The sequence below is a fragment of the Podarcis liolepis genome, assembly GCF_965112155.1.
Source record: "Podarcis liolepis genome assembly, chromosome: 5".
Lineage (NCBI taxonomy): Eukaryota > Metazoa > Chordata > Lepidosauria > Squamata > Lacertidae > Podarcis > Podarcis liolepis.
Window position 1 is genome coordinate 24304320 of NC_139556.1, and position 9674 is coordinate 24313993.

The 9674-nt window shown below is 42.2% G+C and overlaps 1 long non-coding RNA gene across 1 annotated transcript; it reads right to left on the reverse strand.

Annotated features, from left to right (window-relative positions):
* Positions 1-7387: 7387 nt before the first annotated feature.
* LOC310707598 lies at positions 7388-9127 on the reverse strand. Its single transcript, XR_014526607.1, has 2 exons — positions 8937-9127; positions 7388-8315 (listed from the first exon to the last, which is right to left on the reverse strand). It is a non-coding gene; the product is annotated as an uncharacterized lncRNA (long non-coding RNA).
* Between the last annotated feature and the right edge of the window lie 547 nt (positions 9128-9674).

Genomic DNA, 9674 nt, shown 5'->3' on the forward strand with positions numbered 1-9674 from the left:
TAACACAGCTTTTGACAGAAGCATACTGCAGCGGAACAGAAACACTGCTGCATGCAAGAAATACAGAGTGGAATGGAAAATTATGCCAGCTAGGTAATGTGTACAGGGATGCACATTACTAGGTGTCCATAAAATGCATATATTAGTGAAAATAACATCCAGACATTTATATCAAGGAAAATATAAACATTAGGGAAATACGTTTTGCAAAAATGTGCATTTTAGGCAGAAATTGCATACCAAATGTGTGTATTAGGAGAAATCTGAATTGCCATCATTCCACCCCATCCATTTCAATCCAAAGGAAACACAATGCAAATGGGGGGAAATGTATTCAATTACACATTTTTTTGCAAATTGTAAGCAACAACCTCAGCAAATACTAATTGTATTCACTGGATTTATTCCCATGCCACACAAGTGATAAATAAGTAAACACCAGTGATTTCCACTCCCATTTCTGTTTTAGCCAGAATTCACCAACATCCCATTAGATGAGTCTATTTCTGGTCTGTGCCAGTTTTGCATGCCTTCATACATGTCTGTTCCATCCTGATTTCATATTAATCTGTGATTAAAAACAATAACAACAAAACATTATATTTACATTTGTATTGAAATGTATTTTTGAACATCTTTTCTACAAAACACACATTTCTAAAAATATTTTCTCCCAGAGTACCTATTTCTAAATGTACCTAATTCTAAAGTAAGTAACTGCTCTACACATTTCAGCGCTGCATTTGTATCTTTATTTTTGAGTTGACCTGACAACTGCATCACAAAATTTGGAGAAGAGCAAAATCCAGTGGAGAGCTATATTTTTAATGCACACATTAGACCAGAAAATGTGGATCAGGTCAGGTCATATTGGAATTCACAAAGAACAGATCTTGGAACACAAACCAGTCATTTTATCAGTAGGCCATCCCTTTTATCTCTTAGCCCTGCCTGAGAGAAAGAGCCAGGGAATTCTGAGGAAAGCAAAAAGAGTTTTGAAGAGTAGTGAAATTACTCGGTGGGGTTCTACACATCCTGGCCTGCTGTAGGAGTAGTATTAAAGGTAGACAGAGTAGTTGATGACAGGGAATTGGGATCGATGGGTGAGTTGGCTTGCACTTGCAATTTTTATGATGTGTTGTTAGGGGTCAAGAAAGTTTATTCTGCAGCTCTGCCTGATTAGTAGCCCCAAAGGCTTTCCAACCTTTCTTTGCATTGTCTCGCTTGATTCACTTGCCTGAGCTGTTCAGATTATACGTTGAACAATTCCTTGCCTGAGGACAATGCTGCCATAGTCTACCTTTCTTTCTTCTTGTTCTCTGATTATGACAACATACATGGTCAGGAGCAGAATTCAGAAATAGACTGCATAGTCACTTCTAACCATTTTATGCACAAACTAGATTTGTAGAGAGGAATGGTAAGAGCAAATGAGCTCCTTCCTCTAGGATGAAAAGCCCTTTGCACACACAATATCCACTTTTTAAAACTTATTTTATTTTCATGTGGTACTTCATATTAGCAGAGCAATAGTCATTTATCTAATCACATCTTACAGTCCTAGAAGAAGATATGGGACAAGGTAAACATTAAGAAACTGAAAATGCCACAGGATTGATTTTCCTGACGAATCTCCCACCATGCCACTGAACAGGTAACACCCCATGTCCTACATTGCTCCATGTTTGTAGAAGCACAACACTCTCCTCTACTGTATCAATAGGCATTTATTGCTCTGTAAATGGATTTTTTATTTTTCAATTTCCTCTTTCTTAAACTCAAACAATACCTAATTTTCAATAAGGCCAGAATCTGCCAAACCTTAATTAGCCATTGCTTGATAGATGGAATTTCCTTATGTGCAATCAAGACCTTTGCAATTATTAATAAGTTAGACGTTATTTCAAGGGCAGAATTATCAAGTTCCACTTTGTGGAGTTTGGGCAGAAATCATTCCACTCCACAATACTCTGGATTGGAAATTTGAATGGCTTCCACAATTCCCTGAAAACATTGAACAAACAGGCCTATTATGGCTAAGTCTTGCTGCCCATGATCGGAGGGTGGGCAGCAGTGCTCTTTGATCCAGTAACGATGAGGAGGTTTTACTGCCCATTGGCTGGATTAGAGAGTTTGGGGGGGTCTAGTGTAACTTTCCTACTTGCATCCCAATGATGGGTGTCATTTATTTATTTACCTTCCCTCTTTGGTTGAAGATTTTATGTGAGCATCTCTGATCCTGCTAAGGATAGGTAAAAGCACTCTTCTTTCTGAATTGGAGACTAGGGATTTGAACAAAGGATCTTGTACCCCTGAGAGATGGGACTGCTGTAAACCACTGGACTACGCTATACCAGGCATTTCCAACCGGTCGATCGTGATCTACCATTTGATCATGGGGTGTCCATGGTTGATCCCGGTCAATCGTGTGATCCTGGTCGATTGGACCCCCCCCCCCAAAAAAGCTCAACAACTTTGTGTCTTTTTCCCCCCCAAAAAGCTCAACAACTTAAGTCAATTCAATGGGTAGATCACAGCCAGATTTTTTTTATAATGGGAGTAGATCACAGTCTCTTGGGAGTTGGACATGCCTGCGCTATACCACTGATCTTCAACCGGTGTGTCAGGACACAATACTGGGTTGTGGTCTGATCTATGGTGGGTCACAACAGGAGTGCTTCTACTATTAAAATTTATGGTTAAAAGCCTAAGTAGAGGATGTCATATGTGTGGAGGAAAAACGTAAACACGAAGTAACAGTTCCCAAAAATGGACCAGAGGCAATTGTACTTCATTCAGCAGAGCTGTACTTGCTACTGAAGGCAAATGAGTGTAAATGGTCACCAATCCAGTACATTCAGGATTGGCACAGACCATAAAAAACCCAGCTGCAGCACTTACAAAAACTTATAAACTTTAAACAAGACTATACCTTAGCACTAAGCATAATATGTACAGAACACCACACCAGTAGGAAGATAGAAAGACAAAGAAAGTAAAACCTAGGCTCCTTCTGGCCTATATTTATAGTCAGCATGACCTTAATTGGAGGAGATAAGAGAATCAGTTTAAGCCAGTTGTACTCAGCTTCTCTGAAGGTATAACCCAAACAACCATGAAGCTTCTTTCATACAGAGAGGCTTCCAGAAGCTTCCAGAACCCTCTTGAATTAAGCAGAATAGGAAAGATCTCTACACATCAGATCAATACTTTCTGCACTAAGAAATGCAAACTGACAGAGGATCCCTAAATGCATTCTTGGGCTGAAGATGGGTCCTGGTTTTGAAAAAGTTGGAGACTGCTGCTGTAGATCAGAAAGTTTCTAAGACAGAGGGAAGCAACCTCCTCCTGCCCAACCCAGTCCTGTTAGATATAATCAAAGAAAGAAAGAAATCCATTGTATCCATAGGAATTGATTTTAGTGGTGGGCTAGCTCACCTCCATTTGATTTGAATTGGATTCAACAGCTTACTTTCCTCCAAACCTGAAAAACGGCTTGTTTATATCATCCAAAGCATATTGGGGACTGCCCCCCCAACCCCTTAAAGCAGGAATGGGAAACATGTGGCCCTCCACACATTGTGGCAGCCAAATGGAGGCCATAGAAAAACTGGTATCACCCCATCTCAAAATTCACCCTCCTTCAAAATGTCAAACATTGTCCTCCCCTGTTTTATGGTCTGTGAATGTGGACACCAAACTGAGCAGGGAGTCTGAGCAGGGAGTCTTTTGACCCAGTCTTTTGACCCAGCAGTAAAAAAGAAGAAGAAGGGGTGGGGTGGGAGAGCTACCAGCATACCCAACCAGTTTACTATTATTATTATTATTATTATTATTATTATTATTATTCTGGATTTTTTTTCAGCTGGAACTCAGTTCTGGCACCTCTCATTCTAAGAGAATGAGGGAGGTGTTCATGGTGATTTCTGGCACCCCTTTTTCTAGAAAAATAGCAATTTATTATTATTAACCTTTATCCCTAACAGGTACTTAAGGTGGCTTATAGATAAGATAAAAACAACTAAAAATATGTATTGCAGACAGGCTGAGGGGAGAGAGGTGACATAGCATGTGGCCTTACAAAGAGCAAAATAAGCACCCCCTGAAACACTGAGGTGAACCTGTTTCTCTCTCTTCCCAGCCTTGGAGTTGGCTGCCCCACAGCTTGAGGTATATGGATAGGAACAATGTGAACTTGATCTCAAACCTTGGTTGTTGCTACAGTCTGGTGGGATTTCTGGAACCAAGACCAGACCCTCAATGAGTTGTGTGTTTCAAATGTCTGACTCTTCATCCTTTTCTTTTCTTTCTTTCTTTTTTTTTTTAATAAAAAAAACCTGTTTAGGATGCTTGCCATAATATGGTACCATCAACGTAATATGTATAAATCTTTGTAATTGCTATCAGCACATGTGAATTCACTGCTGGGCCATCTGTCCACATGTTGCGCTCATTACTGTAGATGAGGCAAGCTGAACTTGAACAGCCTGGCTAGTTAGCTAGAGAGTCAGGTCATTACCATGGCAGCTATTAGGTGACTGTAGACTAATAGTGCAGGGCAGCAAAAATGTGTGTTTCGTATATCCCAAATAGCATATATGCTGGCTTAGATCATGAAGCATAAATCAAGCTTTAGCGTTTGCGTCTCGAGGCCCCAAGACCCACCCCCAAAATAAATACACACAGACATTTATATTAGTTTAAGTTTTGGGGCAAATTTTGGCCACAACTTTATTGAAATACAATCACGTGAGCGGTATTGGCTTAGGCATTGACTCCCCGCTATAACTGACTCCACCTCTCAGGGTGATCGTTCAATGGGGTAAACCAAATGAGGGAGCAAGGTCGATGAAGACCAACCTCACCTCACCCCGGGGTTCCTGTGGTCCTGGTATGGCCCTAGCCCCTCAAGTGGACTTCGGACGAGATCCAGGACACCCAGATTCCTTTAACGGAATGCCCAATTCCTGGAGGGGCAGGTGATGGCCGCACCTCCCCTCCCCACAATCCAACTGAGCCAATGCCTAACCGCCACCTTACAAGTTGTGACGATTTGCTAAGGGGTAGGCGAAAACCAAATGGCTAAAAGCCAATCTGCCAAATGGAAAAAATTCCTACCCAGCCCCTGTTCCAAAACAGGCGACCCAAACCAAAGCAAGCGACTCTACCTAAACTAGGGAGGGTGGGAGGGTGTTCAGCCGTGCAAATGCAAGTGCCCCACTTGCACCACACTGCTGCTTTTAAAGCCCCTGGGATCAGGCCACCTACTGGCTATTCGCTAAAACAGCCTGGCATGATCCCAGGGGAATGGCCAGGACTTCCTGCTCCCCCCCCATTTTAACCCTGTCAGGTGAGCTCTTGGGTCCTGAGCGCAACCAGGACCCTCTGTTATGAGGATCCCATTTGCTTTCCCTTTTTTATGGCACTGTCCTTTAAATCGCTGGTTGGTTGTTCTAGTTACATTAAGAGAAGGAATAAACAGCATTTAATCTCTAATTAGAAACTCACTTCCAAATTACCTCGTTTCGAAAGGTAAAGGTCAGAAATTGTTTGATAAAATGTCAGATCAACAGCATGTTATAAAACGATTATTGTCAGAAAAGCCATGTTAATTGTTCTCAGAGTAAACATCTGCATATGTTCGGTTAAATTAGGTGAACTTTCTTCCATGGGCCAATTGCTCTTCTCATACTGAAATCTGGAGATGTTCTTTATTGGGTTTGATTGCACATTGTTTGCCCAGCAAACATGTCATCTTAAGATGGTCATTACAATATACAGTCAAACCTCGGTTCTCGAATGGCTCCGTTTTTGAACATTTCGGCTCCCGAAAACCTGGAAGTAAATGCTCCAGTTTTCGAATGTTTTTCGGAACTCCAATGCGGCTTCTGCTTCACTGCAAGAAGCTCTTGTAACCAATCGGAAGCCGCGCCTCGGTTGTCAAATGTTTTGGAAGTCAAACAGTCTCCCGAAACGGATTACATTTGACAACCGAGGTTTGACTGTATCTGCTGCAGTCTCTAGCATGGCAACAGGAAATTGAACCCAAGGTGGAGACATTGAGATTGAAGTGGAGTGGGAATGGGCTGGGCCAATAAGACTAGCTCATTTCTTAGCAACAATGTCTGGATTCTGTAAAAACAAAAAAATTCCTTCCAGTAGCACCTTAAAGACCAACTAAGTTAGTTCTTGGTATGAGCTTTCGTGTGCAAGCACACTTCTTCAGATACACTGTGTATCTGAAGAAGTGTGCTTGCACACGAAAGCTCATACCAAGAACTAACTTAGTTGGTCTTTAAGGTGCTACTGGAAGGAATTTTTTTGTTTTGACTATGGCAGACCAACACGGCTACCTATTTGTAACTGGATTCTGTAAGACAGTGTAAACGGATTACTATTTGAAAAGGGGCCAAAACAGGACCCTCACCCAAATACTGGGCTTAAAGCAGGGGCAAGTAATCCCAAACATGTCTACAAGTACCTCTTAAGTGTTCTCATATAAGTGATATGGAAAACTGTGGAAGCAATAACAACAGGTGGGAGTAAATGGCAGATATCACCTATGGCAGTGATTGTGTTGCCTCCACCAATAGGTACCCACTATGGGGTGTCTTTGTGTGCCCTGAGAAGTTCAGTTCCTCTCCCTCTATCAGAGGTGGTGATTTCCCAGATGTTGCTAGACTATAGCTCTCATCACCCCTGACTGTTGCCCATTTTGGCTAATGGGAGTTAGAGTCCAACAACATCTGGAGGGCTATAGGCAACCCAGTCCTGCTCTGTGTAAACACTGTCTGAATGTTGGGCATTTGGCTAATTAGAGAACAAGTGCGAATTTTACAACATTACCAGAACAAAGCAATACTAAAATATACAGATTTTAATACAGATTTTCCCTTCAGAATTTCTGTGCACAATGTGGCTTATGCAGGATCCTACTACAATACTGCCGCTCTCAGATGCATTCCCTTTTTAAGGTTGCTGCCAAGTATTACGCAGGCAGGGGTAGGACTGCCATGATTTCATGACTTGCCAGTGTTGAAATACCTTGAGGATGCTCTTTAGGGAGTGGCCACCGGGACCATGTAACACCAGTCCTAAAGGATCTTCAGCAGCTCCCAGTACGTTTCTGCACACAATTCACAGTGTTGGTGTTGACCTTTAAAGCCCTGAATGGCGTCAGCCCAGTTTACCTAAAGGGGCATCTTCACCCCCATCACTCAGTCTGGACACTGAGGTCCACCTCCAAGGGCCTTCTGGCAGTTCCTTCACTGCAAAAAGTGAAGTTACAGGGAACCAGGCAGAGGGCCTTCTTGGCAGTGGCACCCTCCCTGTGGAATGCCCTCCCGTCAGATGTCAAGGCAATAAACAACTACACTTTTAGAAGACATCTGGAAGCAGCCCTATGTAGGGAAGTTTTTAATGTTTGACATTTTACTATGTTTCTATATGTACTGTAAGCCACCCAAAGTGGCTGAGGAAACTCAGTCAGATGGGCCAAGTATTGTTGTTGTTGTTGTTGTTCTCATCATCACTATCATCCCTTCTCATGCCCTTTCTTGAAATGCAGGTAGGCTTCTGTCTCCACTTAGTCATTTGTAAGTTCCATGACTCATACAACAGTTGGTGCCTGTTCCGTTCCCGCTCAGCACATGTCAGCCTCTTCGCCTTCTCTCAAGCACCACTGTATGCATAAGCTGTAATTATAACTTGATTAGTGTAGTAATTCATCTTCCGTTTTTAATCTTTGCTGAAATGTGTGATATGTGGGTGTGAGGGCTCAGCATGTGAGCATTTCTGGGAATTTCTATTTCATATTTATCTGCATATTGTGTCTTAAGTTTCCATCTCATGTCTCACCATTCCATCCCACTGTAGAATGACCAAGAAAGGGGTATTGGGACATCACTGTGCAGATGAAAGAGCAGGTCTCGTTGTCCAGGGCTGTCATTGAGTTCCATAGGCTGCAGTCTTGGATGCAGTGGAGAATGGGAAAACCAAATCTTTGCCCCTGCAGAACAGGCTCATGAGAAATAGAAATTTATCTCCCAGGACAATTTTGATCAGTGAGTGGCTGTGCGAGGTTTCGTTCTCTGCCTCCACACAAAGAACTTTGAAATGGGTTGTGATGGATCGGTGCTGCTGTTGACCTGCCATCATCTCCTGATTAGAGACAGGAGGGTCCATGGAGGGTCCAATTTAACTCCCTATCAAGGCAAGAGCAATTGCCAGCCAGCCAATTTCCCTCATCTCCAGAGGTGAATCAGCTCATCCTCCTCCTTGCCTTTAATGTGTCCTTCTTAACACGAAAGAGCTGCCTGTAATATGGGAGAGAGTTTTCCTTGAGCTTAGAAAGCCCAGCAGTCAAAATCCAAACTTACATAAATATTTGTTTTGATTAGGGGAAAAGGGGGAGTAAAACTGATGTAAATGGGTTAGTTAAAGGTAAAGGTAAAGGGACCCCTGACCATTAGGTCCAGTCGTGACTGACTATACCAAAGAGAAAAAGACCATTTTTAATTCACCCATATAGTTGGTAAGTGAGCAGACCAGCATACTGTATAAATATCCCCTAATAGAGTTACCATTTAAATGTTTGCATATCGCTGAATTTTGCATTGCTTTTTATTGCTATCAAATCATCTTTTTTATATAAAAAAGGACAATCTAACAGCACCTAGGTTTCAGTATTAATACTCACATATGAAGAATGCATGGGGCAATTAAGGATTATCCATGCTGACAGCTTTTCATAGGAAAAAAAATGGATTTGTGATTTCTGTTAATTCAGGAGTATGGATTCAATGGCAGTTTGAAGCCATGACTGGGAGTGACAGAATGTCAGTGAATGAATATTCCCCTGGTCAAATGAACTGGAGTCTTCTTCTTAAAGATCAAGGTTCTTTGGCATTTTCTTCGCATGGAGAAGTGTTCCTTACCTCTTCCCCATGACCTGAAGGCAGTTCTCAGCTTTGGGAAACAGCAGCAGGAGCATGTTTGGGAATGGTGGGTTGACCCCACCCCATGTTCTACTTGATGCAGTTGCCACAGTGCTAGAGGGAAGAATAAGGGAAAGGGGCTGGGGAAAAGACTGGACTTCTCTTTCTCCTAGTCTATCAAACTTGACACAATTTAGCTAGTAATGGTAATAGCATTACACACATGTCACCACACCTCACAATCACATGCAGAGTCATTAATTATGACAGCCCTGTGAGGTATTCCAGAATTATTTCCTCATACTGCAGGTGAGGTGATGGGGGGGGGGGTGATTGTGAGAGAAAAGGGTTTTGCTTACGGCCACTGAGTGAGGGCAAAGCTGATGTGAGAGGTGAGCTCAGGACTCACAGATCATGATTTCTGGTTTTCTCCTATGCTATACCAGCTATTGTAATGAATTTGTGTCATGACTATTGAGAAAGTAGGGACACCTCACTGAAATAGAGATTTTTTTTACTTGAAATATAAGGGATTGGGGCATGTTCTGTTAAGGATGACCTTGAAAGGCTGGTTTGTGGGGATAACGATGCTGTCCTTCCTTATCGTGTTATTGTAAGGATTACCAAGGACAATATATTCTCCACATAATATGGGAGAAGTGCTTTGAGCATTCCACAACGTAATAAAAATGCTGCCAGTGCTAGATGGATTTCATTAGGCACTCTGTGGGCTGGTTT